Genomic DNA, 26691 nt, shown 5'->3' on the forward strand with positions numbered 1-26691 from the left:
TAACCATAATATTATCTAGGAGTTTAGTAGCATCTCCTAAAGTGATTTCCATAAAAGTGCCTCCCACGGCCGAATCTAAAAGATTTCTAGAAGCAAAATTCAATCCGGCATAAAATTTTTGTATGATCATCCACAAATTCAAATCATGAGTAGGGCAATTACGTATCATTAATTTCATTCTCTCCCAAGCTTGTGCAACATGTTCATGATCAAGTTGTTTAAAGTTCATAATATCGTTTCAAACAGAGATGATCTTAGCGGGAGGAAAATACTTAGAGATAAAAGCATATTTGCACTTGTTCCATGAATCAATACTATTCTTAGGCAAAGGCGAAAACCAAGCTTTAGCACGATCTCTAAGCGAAAAAGGAAATAGCTTCAATTTAACGACATCATTATTGACATCTTTTTTCTTTTGCATATCACATAAATCAACGAAGCTATTTAGATGAGTAGCGGCATCTTCACTAGGAAGGCCGGCGAATTGATATTTCATAACAAAATTCAACAAAGCAGTATTACTTTCACAAGATTCAGCATCGGTAAGAGGAGCAATCGGAGTGCTAAGGAAATAATTATTATTGGTATTGGTGAAGTCACACAGTTTGGTAGTATCTTGAGCCATCGCGACAAACAAGCAATCTAACACACGAGCAAACAAAAAGGCAAGCGGGCAAAAAAAGGAAAATAGAGAGGGAGGATAGGGAGAGAGAGAGGGCGAATAAAACGGCAAGGGTGAATTGGGGGGAGAGGAAAATGAGAGGCAAATGGCAAATAATGTAATGTGAGAGATAGGGATTGTGATGGGTACTTGGTATGTTGACTTTTTGCGTAGATTCCCCGGCAACGGTGCCAGAAATCCTTCTTGCTATGTCTTGAGATTGCGTTGGTTTTCCCTGAAGAGAAAGGGATGATGCAGCAGAGTAGCATAAGTATTTCCCTCAATTTTTGAGAACCAAGGTATCAATCCAGTAGGAGACCACGCTCAAGTCCCTCGTACCTACACAAAGAGATAGCTACTCGCAACCAACGCGATTAGGGGTTGTCAGTCCCTTCACGGTCACTTATGAGAGTGAGATCTGATAGATATAACATTTTTGGTATTTTTGGTATAAAGATGCAAAGTAAAAGGTAAAGGCAAAGTAAAAAGCAAAGCAAGATTAAAGTGATGGAGATTGATATGATGAGAATAGACCCGGGGGCCATAGGTTTCACTAGTGGCTTCTCTCAAGAGCATAAGTATTCTATGGTGGGTGACCAAATTACTGTTGAGCAATTGACAGAATTGAGCATAGTTATGAGAATATCTAGGCATGATCATGTATATAGGCACCACAGCCATGACAAGTAGATTGAAACGATTCTACATCTACTACTATTACTCCACTCATCGACCACTATCCAACATGCATCTAGAGTATTAAGTTAAAAACAGAGTAATGCCTTAAGCAAGATGACATGATGTAGAGAGATAAATTCATGCAATATGAAATAAACCCCATCTTGTTATCCTCGATGGCAACGATACAATACGTGCCTTGCTGCCCCTTCTGTCACTGGGTAAGGACACCGCAAGATCGAACCCAAAGCTTAGCACTTCTCCCATGGCAAGAACTACCAATCTAGTTGGCCAAACCAAACGGATAATTTGAAGAGACTTGCAAAGATAACCAATCATACATAAAAGAATTCAGAGAAGATTCAAATATTATTCATAGATAGACTTGATCATAAACCAACAATTCATCGATCTCAACAAACACACCGCAAAAAGAAGATTACATTGAATAGATCTCCACAAGAGAGGGGGAGAACTTTGTGTTGAGATTCAAAGAGAGAGAAGAAGCCATCTAGCTACTAACTATGGACCCGAAGGTCTGAGGTAAACTACTCACACTTCATCGGAGAGGCTATGATGATGTAGAAGCCCTCCGTGATGACGGCCCTCTTCCGGCGGAGCTCCGGAACAGGCCCCAAGATGGGATCTCGTGGATACAGAAAGTTGAGGTGGTGCAATTAGGATTTTGGCTCCTGTTCTGATCGTTTGGGGGTACGTGTGTATATATAAGAGGAAGAAGTACGCCGGAGGAGCAACAAGGGGCCCACGAGGCAGGGGACGCGCCCCCCACTCTCGTGACCGCCTCTTTTGTTCCTTGGAGCAGGGTCCAAGTCTCCTAGATAACGTTCGGTGAGAAAATCACGTTCCCGAAGATTTTATTCCGTTTGGACTCCGTTTGATATTCCGTTTCTTCAAAACACTGAAATAGGCAAAAAACAGCAATTCTGGGCTGGGCCTCCGGTTAATAGGTTAGTCCCAAAAATAATATAAAAGTGGAAAATAAAGCCCGATATAGTCCAAAACAGTAGATAATATAACATGGAGCAATCAAAAATTATAGATACGCTGGAGACGTATCAGATATCCAGCCCATATATTATTTTTTTCAAGATGAAAATTGCTAGCGCAGCTATACGTTTTTTTGAGGAATACCCAGGCAAGGTGAACTTGTTATTCTCCACCCCGCTGGGCGACAAATCTTTCCTAGGAGGGATGCATTAGGCTTAACAGAAAACGGGCTTTAAAAAATAATAAATGGGATGTAATTATAAAACCTGGGCATTAACTATAAAAAATGCACCAAACATGAAATTAGTTTATAAAATATTATTTGTGCATTTTGAAAATCTTAATTTTTAATTGCTGCGCATGCAATGTTTCGTTGGATTTTTACGTAATACAAATTTATATTTAATCTGACTAGAAATTTCAGGATAAAAATTTTCGGATCCCATCAAAATGTGGGAAATTTTATTGAATTCTGTCTTGAATGGTTGTTTTTTTTGAATAAATCTTGAATGGTTGGTTGAAATTATTAATCGTTGTCCTGGCTAGAAAATGGGTTGTAGTTTTAACAAACTGTAAATGGGCTGTAGTAAATTCTATTAGAATTCAAAAATGGGATGTACATTCTTACAAATCGCAAATGGGCTATAAGTTCTCTGCCACACACTTGTGGGCCTACTAAGTTGACGCGCCCCCTAAAAAAAGAAGTTGACGCGTATGCAAGGCTTTGTCAACTTATTATTGTCAACACACGGTTCTAGCAGCAGTGGCCGTTGGATGTCTATCCAACGGGTGTCGTGCTTCTTCTTCAATCTCGGATATTCTAGCTTTGGCCGCACAAAAAATGATTCCTCCCCCTGACATCTGGGGCGCACCGTTTCGGAGGATGACCTGTGGGCCTACTAAGTTCACGCGTACCAAGGGCTTTGTCAACTTAGTCAATATAAATGATTCTAGCTGAAGTGACCATACGATGTCCATCCAATGGCCGTAGTGCTTCTTCATCCTCTGGTCTTCTTGCTCCAGCCGCCCAAAGCAGCGCGGTCGTGCCGCCTGCTCCTGTCTCCCGTAGCCGGCGGTGCTGCCGTAGAGGCCTCACCGCCCCTACTACTCCCACCGCTGGCCAAGCCATCCCTCCACTCACCCACACCCCCTGTTATTCTGCGGTGATGGTAGCCTCACACTGCAGCTGAACCAGTGAACCCTCGTACTCCTCTCCGCGCGGGATTCCGCTGCCGCGTCTTCCCGGTCTCCGCATCATCCCCTTCCTAGGCCTCGTCGTCGTCCACCGCCCTGGTGCTCTCGGCGCGGAGTGGTCAATGTGGTCAAGGAATGACTTCCATCGGAAGAGTACTGTACGTGGAGAGGCTGACAGCTGGGTCCATGGCGGCCGCAAGGAAGTGCCTCCTTATTACACGCAAAATAATTATTCCTCCACCTGACAGCGGGGACCCACCAGATGGGCCACCGTATTTTGCAAAAAAAACGTTTCCCCCCTGACTATTGGGACCCACCAGCTACATCTTCGCACGCAAGGAAGTGCCTCCTTATTACGCAGAAAAATATGAATACTCCACCTGCTAGCTGAGACCTAGTATAGTGGCAGACTGACTTGTGGGCCTACTAAGTTGACGGGGACATAGTGCTTTGTCAACTTAGTCAATATGCATGATTCTAGCTCCAGTGACTGTACGATGTCCACCCAACGGCCGTAGTGCTTCTTCAACCTCTGGTCTTCTTGCTCCAGCCGCCCAAACCAGCGCCGGTCGTACCTCCTGCTCCTGCCTCTCATGGGCGGCTACGATGCGGCGGAGGCCTCACTACCCCCTACTACTCCCACCGCTGGCCAGGCCATCCCTCTAATCACCCACATCCCCTGTTATTCTACGGCGACAGCAGCCTCACACCACAGCGAACCAGTGAACCCACATACTCCTCTATGCGCAGGCATCCACTACCGCATCTTCACTGGCTCCGTGTCGTCCCCTTCCTAGGCCTCGCCGTCATCCACCGCCCTGTATCTCTCGACGCGGCGTGGTCAACATGGTCAAGGAATGGCTTCCGTCGGACGTGGACTGTACGTGGAGAACCTGACAGCTGGGTCCACGGCCGCAGCAAGGAAGTGCCTCCTTATTACGCGGAAAATAATGATTCCTCCACCTGATAGCAGGGCCCACCGAACGGGCAACCATATTTTGCGAAAAAACGTTTCCCCCCTGACTGCTGGGACCTACCAGCTACATCTTCGCACGCAAGGAAGTGCGTCCGGGCAAAAAAAATGATTTGCCGCCCTGACTGCTGGGACCCACCAGCTACATCTTCCCACGCAAGGAAGTGCCTGACAGTCGGGACCCACCTGGTCGAAGCGTACGTAGCATTGTCATTCTAGTCGAGAACGTGTACGTACATACTGGTCGATGTAGAGGCGTGCACGTGTCGTAGTAGAGGTGCACACGTAACATGTACACGTACGTACAGTGGCCAGTGTGCAAGAAAGAAAATACGGTCACGTACGTACATGCGGGCGGGGTCTCGAACGCCTACTCGCGCATACATACGGCCAGGGCTCGTGTACATGGCTGGGTCGAAACAGAGAAACTGCGTCGTCATCGTGTTCATGGGGAGCCAACCGACCGGGTCGGAATGGAACGCGTCGTCGTGTTCATCGGGAGGGCTTGGACAGAACAGGCGACGGAAACGAGGCCTGGCGTACCGCATAATGGAGGAAACGGCCTTGTGTTCGACCGGCCAGGTTCGAAATGGGATCCTATTCATCAGGAGGGTTCTGGGGTACCGCAAAATGGAGGAAATGGACCTCCTACGGCCGAAACGGGGGTCCTGTTCATCGGGAGGGGTGTGGTGTACCGCAAAACAGAGGAAACAAACTATTGTTGGAGCGCTACGGTCGAACCGGGGGTCCTGTTCATCGGGAGGGGTGTGGCGTACCGCAAAATGGGACTCCACGGGATAGTGTTCATCTCCACCGTCGACCCCCTCCAGCCTCCACGTGCTACTGTTCATCAATCGTCGACCTCCTCCGGCCTCCACCTGCGACTGTTCATCCACAGCCTCCTGTTCATCCAGCCTCCACTGTGCGCTACTCCACCGGCTACTGTTCAACCAGCCCTCTCCACGGGCTACTGTTCATTCAGCCCTCCATCATCTACTATTCATCCAGCCCTTCACGGGGTCCTGTTCATCCAGCTCAACTGGCTCGATCGATCGGGGTCCTGTTCATCCAGAGGCAACACCACAGGGTTCTGTTCATCCACCCCCACCGGGAACTGTTCATCCAAACCCCCCAGCAACGCTCACTGTTCATCCAGAGGCAGCATCGATTGGCTTCAGTTAGCAGGAGTAGCGAAGGAATCCCTCGATCGGGTTCAGTTAACAGCCATCGTTTGATCGCTCGGGTTCAGTAACGCGTAGCCTGCAGTGCAATCGCTTGGGTTCAGTAGGCGAACACCTCGCTCGGGCTCAGTTAGAGCCCAATGCCTTGCACCCATGCGCGTGCGTGTACGAGAGAAACGTGCAAACCTCCGTGCATCGCTCGGCCCCGACCACCCACCGTAACCGGGAACACCCCGATATTTTCCTCGCCCTCACTTCTACCATAGTTTTTTTCTATCATGGACGACCCAAAGAATGTCATGCAGCTGCGTCTCCGGCCCACCCAGGACGAAAAGCCCATTTTCTGTCATGATTTTTTGTCATAGAAGTAGGAGCCCACCACATCTATGATGATACCGAGTTTTATCACAATTATCGTCATAGAAGTGTCATAAGTATGACAGAAAAAAAATTCGTTCGGCCCAAAATGTCACGAATGTGTCTTTTTTTGTAGTGTTTATGTATGAACTTGTATTAATTTGGTCTATTTGGTGTTGTGTAATGAAGACGAGTCGGCAATGGATGTACGATGACCGATGCTCTCCTCAGTTCGTTGAGGGTGTGCATACTTTTCTAATTGCGGCTCAGGAAAACAAGCGGGCGGATGGTTTTATGCTTTGTCCATGTGCTAGCTGTAAGAATGATCACAATTACTCTAACCCAAGAACCATTCACGGGCACCTGTTTGAATCCGGTTTCATGCCCCACTATATTGTTTGGACCAAGCACGGAGAAAGAGGGGTTATGATGGAAGAAAATGAAGAAGAAGAGGATGACGATAGCTATCCTAGACATGGGTTACCTAAATACGATGATACAACAATGGGGGAAGAAGCTGCGCCGACAATGCGGGAAGAAGCTGAACAAGAGGCATCATATGAGCCAACTGATGATCTAGGTCGGGCCATTGCCGATGCAGAGAGAAACTGCGCAAGTGCAAAGGTGAAGAAGAAGTTGCAGCACATGTTAGAGAATCACAATAAATTGTTGTACCCGAATTGTGAAACTGACAATAAAAAGCTGGGCACCACATTGGAATTACTGCAATGGAATGCAAAGAATGGTGTATCTGACAAGGCATTTGGAAAGTTGCTGGTAAAGTTAAAGAAGATGCTTCCAAAGGATGACGAATTGCCCGAGAGTACGTACGAATCAAAGAAGGTTGTGTGCCCTCTAGGGTTAGAGTTGCAGAAGATACATGCATGCCCTAATGACTGCATCCTCTACCACGTTGAGTACGCGGATTCGAACACGTGCCAGGTATGCGGTGCAATACGCTATAAGATCAGCCGCGATGATCCTGGTGATGTCGAGGGCGAGCGCCCCAGGAAGAAGATTCCTACCAAGGTGATGTGGTATGCTCCTATAATACCATGGTTGAAATGTTTGTTCCTAAACAAAGAGCATTCCAAGGCGATGTGATGGCATAGAGAAGACCATAAGAAAGACGGAAAGTTGAGAGTACCCGCTGACGGGTCGCAGTGGAGAAAAATAGAGAGAAACTACAGGAAGGAGTTTGCAAGTGACGCAAGGAACATATGGTTTGGTCTAAGCGCAGATGGCATTAATCCTTTTGGGGAGCAAAGCAACAACCATAGCACCTGGCCTGTGACTCTATGTTTGTACAACCTTCCTCCTTGGTTGTGCATGAAGCGGAAGTTCATTATGATGCCAGTTCTCATCCAAGGCCCTAAGCAACCCAGCAATGAAATTGATGTGTACCTAAGGCCAGTAGTTGAAGAACTCTTATAGCTATGGAATGGAACAGGTGTACGTGCATGGGATTAGCACAGACAGGAAGAATTTGACCTAAAGGCATTGCTGTTCGTGACCATTAATGATTGGCCTACTCTCAGTAACCTTTCAGGACAGACAAACAAGGGATACTGCACATGCATGCACTGTTTGGATGATACCGAGAGTATATATTTGGATAATTGTAGGAAGAATGTGTACCTAGGACATCATTGATTTCTTCTGACAAGGCATCTCGTAAGAAAGAAAGGCAAGCATTTCAAAGGTGAGGAGGATCACCGGACGAAGCCTCGCCACCATACTGGTGCTTATGTACATGATATGGTCAAGGATTTGAAGGTAATATTTGGATAGGGTCCTGGCGGACAACCTGTTCGGAATGACGCTGACGGACGCTCACCCATGTGGAAGAAGAAATCTATATTTTGGGACCTGCCCTATTGGAAAGACCTAGACGTCCGCTCCGCAATCACTACAAAAAAAGACACATCCGTGACATTTTGGGCCGAACGAATTTTTTTCTGTCATACTTATGACACTTCTATGACGATAATTGTGACAAAGCCTGGTATCATCATAGATGTGGTGGGGTCCTACTTCTATGATAAAAAATCATGATAGAAAATGGGCTTTTCGTCCTGGGCGGGCCGGAGACGCAACTGCATGACATTCTTTGGGCCGTCCATGACGGAAAAAACCGTGGTAGAAGCGAGGGCACGGAAAATATCGAGGAGTCCCCGGTTACGGTGGGTGGTCAGGGCCGAGCGATGCGCGTTTCTCTCGTACGTGCACGCGTGTGCGCGAGGCGTTGGGCTCTAACTGAACTCGAGCGAGGCGTTGGGCTCTAACTGAACCCGAGCGATTGCACTGCAGGCTACGCGTTACTGAACCCAAGCGATCGGTCGATGGCTGTTAACTGAACCCGATCGAGCGATTCCTTCGCTACTACTGCTAACTGAAGCCGATCGATGCTGCTAACTGAAGCCAATCGATGCAACGCTCACTGTTCATCCCAGAGGCAGCATCGATCGGCTTCAGTTAGCAGCAGTAGCGAAGGAATCGCTCGATCGGGTTGAGTTAACATCCATCGATTGATCGCTCGGGTTCAGTAACGCGTAGCCTGCAGTGCAATCGTTCGGGTTCAGTTAGAGCCCAACGCTCGCTCGGGTTCAGTTAGAGCCAACGCCTCGCACACGCGCGCGTACGTGTACGAGAGAAACACGCATCGCTCGGCCCCCGGCCTCCCACTGTAACCGGGAACTCCCCGAAATTTTCCTCGCCCTTGCTTCTACCACGGTTTTTTCCGTCATGGACGGCCCAAATAATGTCATGCAGCTGCGTCTCCGGCCCGCCCAGGACAAAAAGCCCATTTTCTGTCCTGATTTTTTGTCATAGAAGTAGGATCCCACCACATCTATGATGATACCGGGTTTTGTCACAATTATCGTCATAGAAGTTTCATATGTATGACAGAAAAATATTTTGTTCGGACCAAAATGTCACGGATGTGTCTTTCTTTGTAGTGATATCTCATTCTCAATGCACACCGGATGAACACTACATACAGGTAAAACTAGCCCTCAAGTTTCCCGAGGTGGCGCTGCAAGTGGCTCTAGGTTGGACCAACACTCGGAGGAGCACTGGCCCGGGGGGTAAAATAAGATGACCCTCGGGCTCCGGAAGCCCAAGGGAAAAGGCTTAGGTTGTTAGGCAAATGTAAAACCAAGGTTGGGCCTTGCTGGAGGAGTTTTATTCAAAGCGAATTGTTAAGGGGTTCCCATAACACCCAACCACGTAAGGAACGCAAAATCAAGGAACATAACACCGGTATGACGGAAACTAGGACGGCAAGAGTGGAACAAAACACCAGGCATAAGGCTGAGCCTTCCACCCTTTACCAAGTATATAGATGCATTAACTAAATAAGAGATATTGTGATATCCTAACATATCCATGTTCCAACATGGAACAAACTTCAGCTTCACCTGAAACTAACAACGCTATAAGAGGGGTTGAGCAAAAGCGGCAACATAGCCAAACAATGGTTTGCTAGGAAGGAGGGTTAGAGGCTTGACATGGCAATATGGGATACATGATATAACAAGTGGTAGGTAGCCCGACATAGCGATAGAGCAAACAACTAGCAAGCGAAGATAGAAGTGATTTTGAGGGTATGGTCATCTTGCCTGAGATCCCGCAAGGAAGAAGAACGAGTCCAAGAAGTAGACGACCCAACGTAGTCGAACGAATCCTCACAACTCCAGAACGAAACCGAAGCTAACAAGAGAAGCAACCCGGAAAGAAGCAAGCAACATAGTAAACAACCATCACATAAACATGGAATTATGCACACCCAAGTATGATGCATGTCCGGTTTAACGAGGCATGGCATGGCAAAGTGCAACAAACTATACTACAAATTAAGTGGACCTCAATATGCAACAAGTTACATATTGATAAAACACCACATTTGATTATTTAGTTCTCTCTCGGTTATCTACCCAACAATATTAAATGTTGTTAAACATGGCAAGAGGTGAAGCATAAGTAAACTACACATTTTAGGCAATTTAAATGAGGCCGGAAACAACGAACAACAATTCTGGAAAATCCTCATGTGCATTAGCAATTTAATGCAACAACAATTTAAACATTCTTGATGTTGTTATCATGATGGAGATGACATATGCAAGTTTTATCAAAATGTTGGTATAATATGATACTAGGCATTTGTCCCCATGGCGGAACGAATGGGTGCCATGTCAAGATATCGGTTCCGGTAGCTCGATTGAGATACTGATGCAAAAGATAAGTGTGCGGAGTGTGCAAAAGATGGTGGGGTGCTCCCGGATACTGGGTTCCCACGGGTGGACGGCATGGCAATGACGAGGAACATGCAAGGGACAATTTCGGACAGGGTGCAAATGCGGGGTTCATATCGTACATCCCACATGTATTCGGTCCACGGGAGTCGTTCCAGCGGTTATACCTTCGAAGTGTGCAAACGGGACGGTTCGGGTTCGGTGCAATGTAGAGGAAGTAGATGTTCTCCTGGCGACGGAAGTGGAAGTAGTGGTACTGTCGGTCCTCGGTGACGGTAGTGGTACTAGTGATCTTGGTAACAGTAGTCGTTCACATTCTTAGTCGCACAAGTTTCCGTAGATGTTCGGGTCATGGCGAGAAAACTTGATATCCATGGAGTCTTCGAGGGTCGATGGTAGTTGTTCTTGTATCGTTGTGGTACTTGGCGATTTCGGAGACGGTGGAAGACGAACTTGGCGGTCCTCGTTGACCTAGTACTTGGCGTTATTTCCGGTTCGGTGGTCGTTTTAGGCATTGGGCGTTGAGGTACTTGGCGGACCCGTGGTGCTCGTGGTTTTGGTCACACCGAAAGGCACTTGGCGAAACCATTCAGGGAGGAAACAATGGAGTGGAGCTAGCAGCTGGTGGAACTCCATGGTCAACAACACACAGGTGTACAGAGGCAACACTTGTGGCGCTGCACCTATTCGGTTGCCAAAGGGAAAGATGTCGGGTCGAGGCAGAAGACCGGCGACACAGCTGCGGGCAACGGGAGGCGTGGCTTCGACGGGCACGACCAGGGACGAGGTGAGGAAGGGCGGCGAGGAACTCGGCGACGGGGATGGCCGGAGCTGCTGCTAGTGGCGCTCGGGGCCAGGGGACACGAAGCCGAGGTCGAAGGCGAGGCACGGGAAAGGTCCGGGCGCGGTGTCAGGGAGAGGGTGGAGCAACTGCTGCTCCTGCCGGCGGCCAGGTACTTGGTGGCAATGAGAAGAAACAGGGGGAGAAGCATGCGGGAGAAGAGGTGCGCTGGCGGGACTGCTTGCTGACGATGGTCGGAGATAGAAGCGGGGCCCTCGGACTCGAGCAGTGGCGGGGCGCGTCGGCCAGCGCGGAGGCGGAGAGCTTAGGGTGCCGATGGCGGCCTCGGGAAGGAGAAGGGGGTCTTGGCGCGACGGAGGAGGAAGGAGGCAGAGGGGATCAGGGACGAGGAGCAGCTGCTGCTCTCTCCTTGGTGCGATGCGTGTGGCGGCGGAGGGAGACGAGGGAGAGGGAAAACGAGAGGAGAGCGAGGGATCGAGTGGGCATGCACTTATGATTGGAACTCTGGCAAGCATCTGCAACTACTAAAGATCATTAAGGTAAAACCCAACCATAGCAATATAAGGCATCAAGTCCTCTTTATTCCCATACGCAAACAACCTAGTTACTCGGGTTTGTGTTTCTATCACTCACGCCACCCACCATAAGCAAATCATGAACATATTGCAAACCCTACAGCGGGAATCCCTCACTCTTGCGCGACACAGAGAGCACCATAGGCTAGCACCAATAATAAAACATGCAACTCAAACCAATCACGATCATGAATTAACCCATAGGACAAAACGGATCTACTCAAACATCATAGGATAGCCATACATCATTGGGAAATGATATATAGCATTGAGCACCATGTTTAAGTAGAGATTACAATGGGTAAAAGAGGGGTTACACCGCTGCATAGAGGGGGGAAGAGTTGGTGTTGATGGCGGTGAAGTTGTTGGTGTAGATTGCGGTGATGATGATAGCCCCGACGGCGTTCCGGCGCCACCCGGAGAGAGCCCCCCTTCTTCTTCTTCCTTGACCTTCTCCCTAGATGGGACAAGGGTTTCCCCTCTGGTCCATGGCCTCCATGGCAAGGGAGGGGCGAGAGCCCCTTGAGATTGGATCTATCTCTCTCTGTTTCTGCGTTCCAGATTCTGCCCTTTCACCGTTTCTTAAATTCTCGGAGATCCGTAACTCTGATTGGGCTGAATTATGGACACGGTTTTTATCTGGATATTGGATTTCTTGCGGAGAAAGAAGGGCGCCAACCTCCTTACGGGGTGGCCACGAGGGCCCAGGGCGCGCCCCCTGCCTCGTGGCCCCCTCGGGCATCGTCTCGCGTTGATTCTTCTTCCCAGAAATAACATATATTCCAAAAAAATCTCCGTCAGTTTTTATCCCGTTTGGAATTCGTTTGATATGGATTTTCCGTGAAACAAAAAACATGCAACAAACAAGAACTGGCACTGGGCACTGGATCAATATGTTATTCCCAAAAATAGTATAAAAAGTTCCCAAAAGTATAAGAAAGTTGTAGAATATTGGCATGGAACAATCAAAAATTATAGATACGACGGAGACGTATCAGCATCCCCAAGCTTAATTCCTGCTCGTCCTCGAGTAGGTAAATGATAAAAAAGATAATTTTTGATGTGGAATGCTACCTAGCATAATCTTGATCATGTAATCTAATCATGGCATGAATATTAAGACACGAGTGATTCAAAGCAATAGTCTATCATTTGACATTAAGACAATAATACTTCAAGCATACTAATAAAGCAATCATGTTTTTTTCAAAATAACATGGCCAAAGAAAGTTATCCCTACAAAATCATATAGTCTGGATATGCTCCATCTTCACCACACAAAATATTCAAATCATGCACAACCCCGATGACAAGCCAAGCAATTGTTTCATACTTTTGATGTTCTCAAACCTTTTCAACTTTCACGCAATACATGAGCGTGAGCCATGGACATAGCACTATAGGTGGAATAGAATTGACGGTGGAGGTTGTGTGGAGAAGACGAAAAAAGGAGAAGGTCCCACATCGACGCGGCTAATCAACGGGCTATGGAGATGCCCATCAATTGATGTCAATGCGAGGAGTAGGGATTGCCATGCAATGGATGCACTAAGAGCTACAAGTTTATGAAAGCTCAAAATGAAACTAAGTGGGTGTGCATCCAACTTTCTTGCTCATGAAGACCTAGGGCATTTGAGGAAGCCCATCGTTGGAATATACAAGCCAAGTTCTATAATAAAAATTCCCACTAGTATATGAAAGTGATAACTCAAGAGGATCTCTATATGAAGAACATGGTGCTACTCTGAAGCACAAGTGTGGTAAAAGGATAGTAACATTGTCCCTTCTATCTTTTTTTTTCTTTTTTTCCTTCCTTTTTTTATTTGACCTTTCTTTTTTATTTGGCCTTTCTCTTTTTCTTTGGGACAATGCTCTAATAATGATGATCATCACACTTCTATTTACTTACAACTCGATACTAGAACAAAGATATGACTCTATATGAATGCCTCCGGCGGTGTACCAGTATGTGCAATGATCTAGCATAGCAATGACATCAAAAAACGGTCAAGCCATGAAAACATCATGCTAGCTATCTTACGATCATGCAAAGCAATATAACAATGAATGCTCAAGTCATGTATATGATGATGATGGAAGTTGCATGGCAATATATCTCGGAATGGCTATGGAAATGCCATAATAGGTAGGTATGGTGGCTGTTTTGAGGAAGATATAAGGAGGCTTATGTGTGATAGAGCGTATCGTATCACGGGGTTTGGATGCACTGGCGAAGTTTGCACCAACTCTCGAGGTGAGAAAGGGCAATGCACGGTACCGAAGAGGCTAGCAATGATGGAAGGGTGAGAGTGCGTATAATCCATGGACTCAACATTAGTCATAAAGAACTCACATACTTATTGCAAAAATCTATTAGTCATCGAAACAAAGTACTACGCGCATTCTCCTAGGGGGATAGATTGGTAGGAAAAGACCATCGCTCATCCCCGACCGCCGCTCATAAGGAAGACAATCAATAAATACCTCATGCTCCAACTTCGTTACATAACGGTTAACCATACATGCATGCTACGGGAATCACAAACCTCAACACAAGTATTTCTACAATCCACAACTACCCACTAGCATGACTCTAATATCACCATCTTTATATCGCAAAACTATTGCAAGGAATCAAACATATCATATTCAGGGATCCACAAGTTTTATGTAGGCTTTTATGACTAACCATGTGAATGACCAGTTCCTGTCATCTCTCTAAATAGATATAAGTGAAGCAAGAGAGTTTAATCCTTTCTACAAAAGATAGGCCCACGCTCTAACAAATATAAGTGAAGCAAAAGAGCATTCTACAAATGGCGGTTTTCTATGTGAAGAGAAACAGGCAATCCAAACCTCAAAAGATATAAGTGAAGCACATGAAGCATTCTATAAAGCCATACTCAAAAGATATAAGTGAAGTGCAATGAGAATTCTATAAATAAACCAAGGACTGTCTCATACAGTATGGTGCATCAAAGAAAAATGAAAAATGAATGCAAAAGACGCTCCAAGATTTACGCATATCATGTGACGAATAAAAATATAGCTCCAAGTGAAATTACCGATGATCATTAGAAGAAAGAGGGGATGCCTTCCGCGCCATCCCCAAGATTGGTTGCTTGGGAATCCGTGAATATTTCCTTGGGGTGCCTCGGGCATCCCCAAGCTTAGGCTCTTGCAGTTCCTTATTCCTTCATCCATCGTGATCTCTCCCAAAACTTGAAAACTTCAATCACACTAAACTTAACGGAAAGTTCGTTAAGATCCTTTAGTATAATAAAGCAAATCACTACTCTAAGTACTGTTGAAAACCAATTCATATTTTGTTTTTGCATTGTATATACTGTAATATAACTGTTATGGCTTAATCCACTGATAGAAATCGATAGTTTCATCAAAACAAGCAAACTATGCATCAAAAACAGAATCTGTCTTAAACAGGACAGTCTGTAATAATCTGAACATTCACCATACCTATGGTACTCCAAAAATTCTGAAATAATTAGGAAAAATAAAAATTTGTATATAAAGACAGTGCAAACAGTTTCCGAACCGTTTGACGTTCCAGTAAAAAATGTAAAAATCTTGCACTACAGCCAATGTTTCTGTTCTGCATCGCACAAACCAACAAGCAATGTAAACATCCTAAAGGCAAATCTTGGCACATTATTTTTATAATACAATGGGATTTTACAAGGGGATAATTATTTTTGTTGAAAAGTTTCTGTAATCAAGATTCACAAAGTTTTCGTGAGCATGAATAAAGTTCAAGGAGCTTCCCCACTTGAGCAATGCTTGTCTCTCTCACTTTCACTTTCCTTTTTGAAAAGTTTTGGGTTCCCCTCTTTATTTTTTTTGTTTTTAAACTATATAAAATCACTCAACAGAAATAAATGACTCTCTAAAACTTCCGGGTTGTCTCCCTGACAGCGCTTTCTTTAAAGCCATTAAGCTAGGCATATGGTGCTCAAGTAATGGATCCACCCGGATCCCAAGGTATATCAAAGCCGATTTTAATTAATAATGATTTATAATTTAGTAGTGAGCACAAAGTAACATATATCATGCAACAAGGAAGTCTAACTCTCTTCCTATGCATCGGTATGTCATAAAAGAACAATTCATGCACACATAGTAAAGGCCAATGCATGGTATAAACAGTTTCTTGCAATTTTATCATATTGGAAACATGGAGAGGTGGAGATGTAGTCCATCTCTCATAATAATTGCAAGTGGGAGCAGAAAACAGCGGAGACTTTCTCAATAAATTCATCAATATCATAATTGTATTTATAATTCTCATAGCAATATTTAAGGATAGCTAAATTTTCAGGTCTATAAACCGAATCATCAAACTCTTTAAACAAAGATTCAATTTCATAAGCACCCATAAAAGCAATGAATTCTTCTATTTGTTCCACATCATAATAATCATATATACCATTAGCATAAGAAGCCAAGGTTTCATCATCATTAAATTCACATAAAAAGGGAAGGTGTGGAGCCTTCATCCTAGAGCAACAAGTATAATCATATCTCAAGCATAGTTGCCGAGCATACCAATGCAACATATAAATTTGATCCCACAATAGTTTCCCTTTTTGAGTCAAGCAATAATCCCTAAAGTATTCACGTTCATGCAACGTTACTCCCATTATAAAGTTGAATGGGGTTTTCTCGGGATTATCAAAGTAGTACATAATATCTTTCACATAATGAGCATCGAGGGTTTTAGGAGGTTCCCCATCTCCATGAGTAGCAAGTAAACCTAATTTTTTTGGTATTCCGTGTTCCATATCCATAACTAAAGATAGAGAACAACTTAGAACAGCAAATAAAAATTACTTAGTGATAAAGCAAACAAGCACACACGAGAGTACTCACCCCACTCTATAACTCCCCGGCAATGGCGCCAGAAAAAGGTCTTGATAACCCACAAGTATAGGGGATCAATTGTAGCCTCTTTTGATAAGTAAGAGTGTCGAACCCAACGAGGAGCTAAAGGTAGAGAAAATATTCCCTCAAGTTCTATCGACCACCGATACAACTCTACGCACCCTTAACGTTTGCTTTTCCTAGAACAAGTATGAAACTAGAAGTACTTTGTAGGTGTTTTTGGATAGGTTTGCGAGATAATAAAGAGTGCGTAAATAAAAAGTAGGGGCTGTTTAGATAAAGACACAACTAAGTTAGTTTTAGTAGAGAGCTTGTTGTCACACAAGAAAGTTATTTGTCCCTAGGCAATCGATAACTAGACCGGTAATCACTATTGCAATCTTATTTGAGGGAGAGGCATCAACTAATATACTTTCTATTCTTGGATCATATGCACTTATGATTGGAACTCTAGCAAGAATCCGCAACTACTAAAGAACATTAAGGTAAAACCCAACCATAGCATTATAAGGAATCAAGTCCTCTTTATTCCCATACGCAAACAACCTACTTACTGGGGTCTGTGTTTCTATCACTCACGCCACACACCATAAGCAAATCATGAACATATTGCAAACCCTACAGCGGGGATCCCTCACGCTTGCGCGACATGGAGAGAACCATAGGATAGCACCAATAATAAAACATGCAACTCAAACCAATCGCGATCATCAATTAACCCATAGGACAAAACGGATCTACTCAAACACCACATGATAGCCATACATCATTGGGAAATAATATATAGCGTTGAGCACCATGTTTAAGTAGATATTACAGCGGGTAAAATAGGGGTTACACCGCTCCATAGAGGGGGGAAGAGTTGGTGATGATGGCGATGAAGTTGTTGGTGTAGATTGAGGTGATGATGATGGCCCCGGTGGCGTTCCGACGCCACCGGGAGAGAGGGGGAGAGAGCCCCCCTTCTTATTCTTCTTCCTTGACCTTCTCCCTAGATGGGTGAAGGGTTTCCCCTCTGGCCCATGGCCTCCATGCCATGGGAGGGCCGAGAGCCCCTCCGAGATGAGATCTGCCTCTCTGTCTCTCTCCGTTTCTGCGTTCCAGATTATGCCCGTTCACCGTTTCTTAAATTCCTGGAGATCCGTAACTCTGTTTGGGCTGAATTTTGGACACATTTTTTATCCAGATATTGGCTTTCTTGTGGCGAAAGAAGGGCACCAACCGCCTTATGGGGTGGCCACGAGGGCCCAGGGCACGCCTGACCCCCTGGGGGCGCCCCCTGCCTCGTGGCCCCCTCGGGCACTTTCTCGCGTTGATTCTTCTTCCCAAAAATCGCATATATTCCAAAAAAAATGTCCATAAGTTTTTATCCCGTTTGGACTCTGTTTGATAAGGATTTTCTACGAAACAAAAAACACGCAACAAACAAGAACTGGCACTGGGCACTGGATCAATGTGTTAGTCCCAAAAATAGTACAAAAAGTTGCCAAAAGTATATGAAAGTTGTATAATATTGGCATGGAACAATCAAAAATTATAGATACGATGGAGATGTATCACTTGTCGCGAAAGGTTTTCGACAAGTTCGAGGAGTTGACTATGATGAGACTTTCTCACCTGTAGGGATGCTTAAGTATGTCTGAATGATGTTAGCAATTGCCGCATTTTATGATTATATTATCTGTCAAAAATGCATTCCTTAATGATGCAACCAGAAGGTTTTTTAGATCCTAAAGGTGCTAACAAAGTGTGCAAGCTCTAGCGATCCATCTATGGACTGGTGCAAGCATCTCAGAGTTGGAATATATGCTTTGGTGAGGTGATCAAGCATATGGTTTTATACAGACTTTTGGAGAAGCCTGTATTTACAAGAAAGTGAGTGGGAGCTCTGTAGCATTTCTAATATTATATGTGGATGACATATTGTTGATTGGAAATGATGCAGAATTTATGGATAGCTTAAAAGGATAGTTGAATAAGAGTTTTTCAATGACAGTGCGCAAAATGGGCATTCATCCATCACGAATCAAACCCACAAAGACTACCTTCAAAGGAGTCATACCAGGTGTAGAGGCCTGATGTACGGGTTCAATCACGCTTGAGGTTGTCTTCAGATCTCCGGACAATTTCCAAAGCGAGGAGTTAATCTTCGACATAGTCCCCTTTCGCAGCGGCTATCACGCACTGCTCGGACGGACCGCATTTGCCCGATTCAACGCAATGCCACACTATGCTTATCTCAAGCTCAAGATGCCCGGTCCATGTGGCGTCATAACAGTCAATGGAAATACGGAACGCTCCCTCCGTATAGAAGAGCACACAGCTGCCTTAGTAGTAGAAGTACAGAGCAGCCTTCTCAAGCAGAACCTTTATTCAGCTGCCGAGCCCACGAACACCATCAAGAGGATCTGAACTACCCTGCAGTAGGATAGCTCGGCTCGTCAGGAGCTCGACTAACAATCTGGCCTCCGTCTCAGTCCCGATCAAGTAGTGGCATTCATACCACGCGTACATAACTACACACTCAAAATGCCATGGGCATCGACAGAGGCATAGCTAGCTTGTGATCCACAGTATGGCTTAACCGACACCGGATACACACATGCTTTCACTTTTATTTGTTTCCTTTTCAGGTTTCTATCCCGTAGGCCCCATCTGATGGCCTGATCATCGGTACTCTTGAAGGACAAACACACCAAGGCGGCAAGAAGCATAGGCATATGGGGGACTTCTCTAGGTGGTTTTGTTAACGATCACTGTACCTGTTTTTCAGGACCCACATGCAGCTCTCCCTTGGTTAAGGCATAGTAACTAGCCTCCTGCTTGTTGCATTACTTGTATAAACACGCTTTAATGCACCAATGAAATTATAATAAGAGCAGTTTGCGGCTCAAATTTTACGGCCCTAGCTTATCACTTGTTCTTCTTTTTCTTCCTATTTTGTCTTTTCTTTTCTGGTAACTTTATCAGGTAGCACCCGTACACTTTGATACGTTTGATGTTTGCCAGGGGCTTCATAGCACCCCCACACTACGGCAACAAAAGTCCAAACACTTTTTATAACTATATAGTTCGGCACCCCGAATTTAGCATTATATGCATTGGCTCTGAATCATGTCTTTGGTCAATAGTTGGATTGCCCGGTTCCTGTGCTTGCTACCTTATGTTTTGCTATATCGACTAAGGTAGTAAAGGGAGAACTAATGTGATTGTGCCTTGGTTTATCCAAAGGAGCACCTCAGTAGAGAAAGCCGAAAACTGACTGTCATTATGCGGCGAGAGCCGGTCAGCTGTTTGGAGGTTGCAAATCGTTGGAGATTTCTTCCGCATTACGCGAAGGATTGGTACGTCCCGATCAGACGCTTATAACACCCTAGTTCGGATACTAGGGGCTGCGCCCATGTTTTTATTGTCAAACTCCTATGGCTAAGTGAGGGCGTTAAAGCCGCATAGTCTGGTTGCCTGGTTCGTTGCGCTAAACAACTCCTTCAAGGACCATATAATTGGATCAAGATTGTTAAGATTCCATCCCGAACACTTCCGTACTACCTACATGGGGGCAAAAGTCGACGACTAGTTAACTCTCAGATTTCATATAACACGGCCGCACGGGAGGTAAAATTTAAAAACATAATAAGCATTATATTACAAACCCACTTTGTTTAATCATACAAGGTAGAAGGAACTTGAATACATTCATTCAGAGGTCATGTCTTTCGCACGCTGATCCGCAACAATGCGGGACCCCTCCAAGACATCACCAAAGTATCACTTGGGCGTGCGGTGCTCCTTGCCCTCAGGCGGCCCCTCGGTCGCCAACTTGACGGCGTCCATCTTCGCCCACCAGACCTTGACATAGGAGAAGGCCAGACGCGCGCCTTCGATGCAGAAGGACCGCTTGATGATGTCCATCCGAGGACATGCATCCACGAGCCTCTTCATGAGGCCGAAGTAACTGCTGGGTATAGCTTCGGCTGGCCACAGCCGGATTCTTAAATCCTTCATGGCCAGTTCGGCCAACGTGTGCAGCTCGACCAGCTGTTTTAGCTGATCGCTGAAGGGCACCGGATGTTCTGGCGTAAGATATTGCAACTAGAACAGCTTCTCCATGGAGCTCCCTTCTTCGGCTCGGAGGAACTCCGCGGCGTCGGTCACACTACGTGGCACATCAAAAAAAGCCCCTAGAGAACTCTGAATCTGGGTCAGTAAAAGATAGTTCATCTTCACATTCTTGCTTTGCATATTGAATGCCTTACCCGCCGCGATCTTCCTGGCCTCCTTGATCTCTTGGAGGGCGCCCTGGGCTTCACTCCGGACCGTCTCCGCACTCTTACGAGCCTTGGCGAGTTCGGCCTATTGAGCCGACGCATTGTGCTCCAAGGTCTCGCACTTCCTCACCGCGTCCTGGAGCTCCTGTTGGACTTCGTTGACCCGGGCCTTGAGCTTCTTACGGGCGGCCTGCTCCTTGACAGCCTTCCCCTCGGCTTCGACCAGGGCCTTTCTCAGGGCCTCGACCTCGGTCGTCGCTTCTGTACATATCATTACACTTCGGTCAAATGCATATCATTTTACCTTTTTCGAATACATAACGGGTTATGACATACCTTATTTTTCTTGGAGCTGCCTCCTCACCTGGCCGAGCTCCTCCTCGGTCTGCTCCAGTCTCCGCTTCAGTTCGGAGACCTCGGCAGTATGTGAGGCGGCGGCCAACAGCGACGCTTGCGTATTCATTTCAGACAATTTAGTTGGTTTCCTGCAATAAAGAATTGATCCTTTGTCCGTCATTTCTTTCTGAACACCGGACAGTGTCACAGGGGCTACTGTCTATATTGGGATTTTCTCTTTTTGCGTCGCTTACCTCAAAACCTGTCAGCAAGTTGCTTGTGACGCCCCGAGACCGATGCGCCAGGTGTCTTCCAGTTATTTGCCGCTGTTGCCATGTCATTCGCTTGCGTGTTGCATCTTGGCATGTCATCATGTGCATTGCATCATCATGTTTTCAAAACTTGCATCCATCCCGGCCTCCCCGTTCTTTCTGTTGTCCGTTCTGAGCCCAGACACACTTGCACGCGCTCGTGGCATGTCCGAAATATTATTTTATAAGTGGCCGGAAGATGTTCTCGGAATGGGATGAGAGTTGGCGTGTGGTCTTTTTATGTTGTCAGTAGGCCGCCTGCCAAGTTTCAGCGCATTCGGAGTCCGTTTGATGCCCCAACGAATAACTATAGCGGTATTATAGTCGGTCAAACTTTGGACATTTTCGGTCTCCGGAAACCGTTGTCGGGTTGCCTTTTCTTCTCTCCTCTCAGCCCATCGCACTCTCCACAGCCCACCTACAACCCACTAGACCCACCTAACCCCTCCTTGCATAGTGCATCAACCATCCTCGAGTGCGCGTCCGAAAGTTGTCCCGAACCCAACCCGGACAGTCGGCTTCGTTGGGTCCGGATCATCCCCAAACATCCACAAAATATCATCGTTTTATTTATTGGACTCCCTAGCATTTTTTCTCGTCTGTCGGATTTCCATCAGATGATCCAGAACCCCTCCCTTTTCCATATATATAGTCCACCAACATACCAAATATGGCTAAACCAAACCCTAGCCTAGCTCCCTCCAATCCCGAGTGCACCGCCACCCTCCTCGGATCCAGCACCGCACCAACCACCCTCCTTCCTTGTTTTCAGATCCACCCAACCTCCAGATCCATCCATCTGGACCCTTGGATGGAGATCCAACATCCAGAAGGCGCCCCCTGCAGCTTCCGCAAGCCTCCTCCTTCCTCGATCCAACCAGCCGCAGCATCGGAGCAGGAGCCCTTGCGCCCGAGCCCCGCCGACCCTGCAGGTCGCGCCCTCCGGCGACCCTGCCACCGGCGGCCACAACTAGGACCGGCCTCGTCCCACTCCTTTCCTCCTCCCGATTTTTCCCTCTCTCTCTCTCTCACGGTGGCCCTCTCTCTCCTTCCCAGGAACGAGCAGGAGCTCGCCCAAGCTCCACGGCGTCGCCGCCGTCGTCCTGCTGCGTCCGGTTACCTCCAGCAAGTGCCACCCGCCGAAACAATTCCTCTTGATGCCCTGCAGCCTGGCGCTCCCTGTCGCCGACGTCTTCTCCGGTTCCGACGAGGAGGGTGTCCCTCTGTTCGTCTCGAGCTCAAGCGTCGCCGCTGTTGCCCTTGCTTCGTCTGAACCTCCGTCCCGCGTCGCCATGCCTCTCTTCTCTCTCTCTCTCTCTGACTTGTGTCGCGCCGCTGCCATTTTGTAGAGGCCAGTGCCGCCGCTAGGACTTCTTCGCCGATGCAGACCTTTGCCTCGTCCGCATCACCGATGCGTCTCCGCGGCCGAACCTCCCCAGCTTGCCGCCACTCTACTCCCCGCTGCCCTGAGCGAAGCTAGAGCGTCGCTGTCCTGTGCGCCGCACCCCTGTTCGTCTGCAGCGAGTGCGCCCCTGCGTGTTGACCAGCCGTCGCTGCTTCCCGATCGAGTGCCTGGGCCGGCCTCGCCTTGTGCCTCATCGCAGCCCAGCAAGGCGTTGAGGCCCAGCCACTCCCCCAGCCTGCCTCTTCCACCAACCGGGCCAAGCCCAATGTGAGCAGCCCCCTCCAGCCCCTGTGCACAGTTGGGCTTGTCCTAGATTCGGCCCAGTGTTTTTTTCCTTTCAGCGATTTTCCCTAATTTTCCGGAGACTGCCAGTTTTACAGTATAGCCCCTAAACATCATGCATATCATAACTCGTCAACCGTGCATCAGATCTAAATAAATTATATATGTAACTTGACTAGAATTTCATCTAGTTTCACAATATCCAACTTTCATGCGTGTTTGACATGTTTAAATTGCTGTTTGCTTTAATTTTCTCATATGACATGTTAAAATGCCTTATTTCATAACTAAATAACCATAGCTCCAAACTTAATAATCTTTATATGGAAATGGGGTAGAAAAATGCCTAGTTTAACATGGTGTACTTGCGTTGCATGTTTAACAACTCTAAAATTGTGTTTAGGGCAGAACAGTACCAAATCCATAATATGCATATGGGGATTTACCGGAATTGTTGTTCGTTGTTTCCGGCCTCATTTAAACTTGCCTAGATAGATAGTTTTCTTATGCTTCACCTCTTGCCATGCTAACCAACATTTAATATTGTTGAGTACATAAATGGGAGAGAACTAAATAAGTCATGTGGTGTTCCGTCAATATGCAGCTCGTTGCATATTGAGCTCCACTTAATTTGTAGTTTTGTTTGTGCACTTTGCCATGCCATGCTTCATTAAACCGGGCATGCATCATACTTGGTTGTGCATCATGCCATGTTGATGTGATGGTTGTCTACTATGTTGTTTGCTTCTTTTCGGTGTTGCTTCTTCGGGTTAGTTCCGATAACGTCGCGTTTGTGAGGATTCGTTTGACTTCGTCCGTTTGTATTCTTCATGGACTCGTTCTTCTTCCTTGCGGGATCTCAGGCAAGATGTCCATACCCTCGACATCAATTCTATATCTGCTTGCTAGTTGTTCTTTCTATTGCTATGCCGCGCTACCTACCACTTGCTATATCATGCCTCCCATATTGCCATGTCAAGCCTCTAACCCACCCTCCTAGCAAACCGTTGTTTGGCTATGTTACCGCTTTTGCTCAGCCCCTCTTATAGTGTTGTTAGTTGTAGGTGAAGTTCAAGTTTGTTCCATGTTGGAACATGGATATGTTGGGATATCACAATATCTCTTATTTAATTTAATGCATCTATATACTTGGTAAAGGGTGGAAGGCTCAGCCTTATGCCTAGTGTTTTGTTCCACTCTTGCCGCCCTAGTTTCCGTCATACCGGTGTTATGTTCCTTGATTTTGCATTCCTTACACAGTTGGGTGTTATGGGGACCCCTTGACAGTTCGCTTTGAATAAAACTCCTCCAGCAAGGCCCAACTTTGGTTTTACCATTTGCCTTACCACCACCTACTTTTCCCTTGGTAGTCGTGCTCCCGAGGGTCATCTTTATTTTAACCCCCCCCCCTGGGGGGGCCAGTGCTTGTCTAAGTGTTGGTCCGAACTGAGCTGCCTGCGGGGCCACCTCGGGGAAACTTGAGGTTTGGTTTTACTCGTAGCTAGACTCATCCGGTGTTGCCCTGAGAACGAGATACGTGCGACTCCTATCGGGATTGCAGGCACATCGGGTGGCTTTGCTGGTCTTGTTTTACCATTGTCGAAATGTCTTGTAACCGGGATTCCGAGTCTGATCGGGTCTTCCTAGGAGAAGGAATATCCTTCATTGACCGTGAGAGCTTGTGATGGGCTAAGTTGGGACACCCCTGCAGGGTTTTGAACTTTTGAAAGCCGTGCCCACGGTTATGGGCAGATGGGAATTTGTTAATATCTGGTTGTAGAGAACTTGACACTTAACTTAATTATAATGAATCAACTGCGTGTGTAGCTGTGATGGTCTCTTTCCGGCGGAGTCCGGGAAGAGAACATGGTCTCGTGTTATGCTTGAACGTAAGTGGCTTCAGGATCACTTCTTGATCACTATTAGCTTCTCGATCATGTTTTGCTTGTCTTCTCGCTCTCATTTGCGTAAGTTAGCCACCATATATGCTAGTGCTTGCTACATCTCCACCTCACTACCCTTTTCTACCCATAAGCTTAAATAGTCTTGATCTCACGGGTGTGAGATTGCTGAGTCCTCGTGGCTCACAGATACTTCCAAATAGTTGCAGGTGTCGATGATACCAGTGCAGGTGACGCAACCGAGCTCAAGGAGGAGCTCGATGAAGACCTTGGTCGCTGTTTTGTTTTGTTCCCTTTTGATCAGTAGCGGAGCCCAGTTGGGACGATCGGGGATCTAGCAATTGGGGTTGTCTTCTTTTATTTTGGTTCTGTAGTCGGACCTTGATTGCATTCTGGATGATGTATGTTTAACTTGTATTTGTGTGAAGTGGCGATTGTAAGCCAACGCTTTATCCCTTTCTATTCAGTACATGGGATATGTAAAGATTACCCCTGTTGCGACATGCCTACCATGCGGCTATGCCTCTAAGTCGTGCCTGACATGCGGGAGATATAGCCGCATTGTGGGTGTTACACTGTTGCAGGCTTCGGTTAGTCCGCTCTTGGCGGACTGAACCCTCTCAATTACCGTGCACATAAGAACATGGTGCTCGTCCACAATGGAAGCACCTCGTAGTGCTTCCAGCAGATTATCCGGTGCTCCTGGATGGACAGGGGTCACCGGCAGAATAGGCATACCCCCTTCTTTCGAAGGAGGTTGCATGCCGGATTCTGGAGCCGTACCAGTCTCTGGAATCGAGTTCGGCTGAGGGTTGGACTGAATATGGCCCTCCTCACCACCAGTATCCATGGGGATCGGCTCCCCCTGGTGTCCGGCGATGGAGGCATCGCCTTCTGGCGCATCCTGAGCCTCTCCCCAGCCTGGGAAAGTCCTTCGGGACAGCACCTCCACATCGTCCTTGGCCTTTGGGGAGTAAGCAGCCGATGGTGACTCGCTGGCCATCGCCTTTGAATCCAAGGAACCTCCTAACAAGGATCGCTGGGGACGGTCGTGGGCCAGACTGTAATAACATAAACAATCATGTCAATACAACAAGGAGGAGAGACTTGGTTTATGGGCAGATATGAGTCTTAGCACTTATGATGCAGCCCAAGGCTTAGTGCGAGGGCGTTGCTCTGGACTGCTTTCGACGTCCCATGCAGAGCTGTCCACGAGCAGGCCTTTCGCCTTCTTGGGCACCTCCGCCTCCATAATTGTGGAGGCCGCCCCCTACTTCCTCCCCCCATCAGGGGGAGAATCGCTTTCCTCCTCCTCCTCATAGTCGTCGTCTTCGGCGGTGGAGGAGCGGGTCTTGTCTTCGGACATCACGTCCGAAGCGCCCTTGCGACGGGGGCCACTCCGGACTCCCTTGGCCTTCCCCTGGGCCTTCTTCTCCGGCGCCTTATAGGGAGCCGGTTCCAGCATCTTCGCTAAACGTGGGATGACTGGTTCTTCAGGCAGCGGCGCCGGACACCGAATCTACTTCGCCTTCTTCATCCAGTTTTGATAATAATTTCTTAGATATCATCCTCGAAACAAGCAAGTAGGAGATGTGTTAAAG

This window comes from Triticum dicoccoides, chromosome 3A (genome assembly GCF_002162155.2).
Source record: "Triticum dicoccoides isolate Atlit2015 ecotype Zavitan chromosome 3A, WEW_v2.0, whole genome shotgun sequence".
Classification (NCBI taxonomy): Eukaryota; Viridiplantae; Streptophyta; class Magnoliopsida; order Poales; family Poaceae; genus Triticum; species Triticum dicoccoides.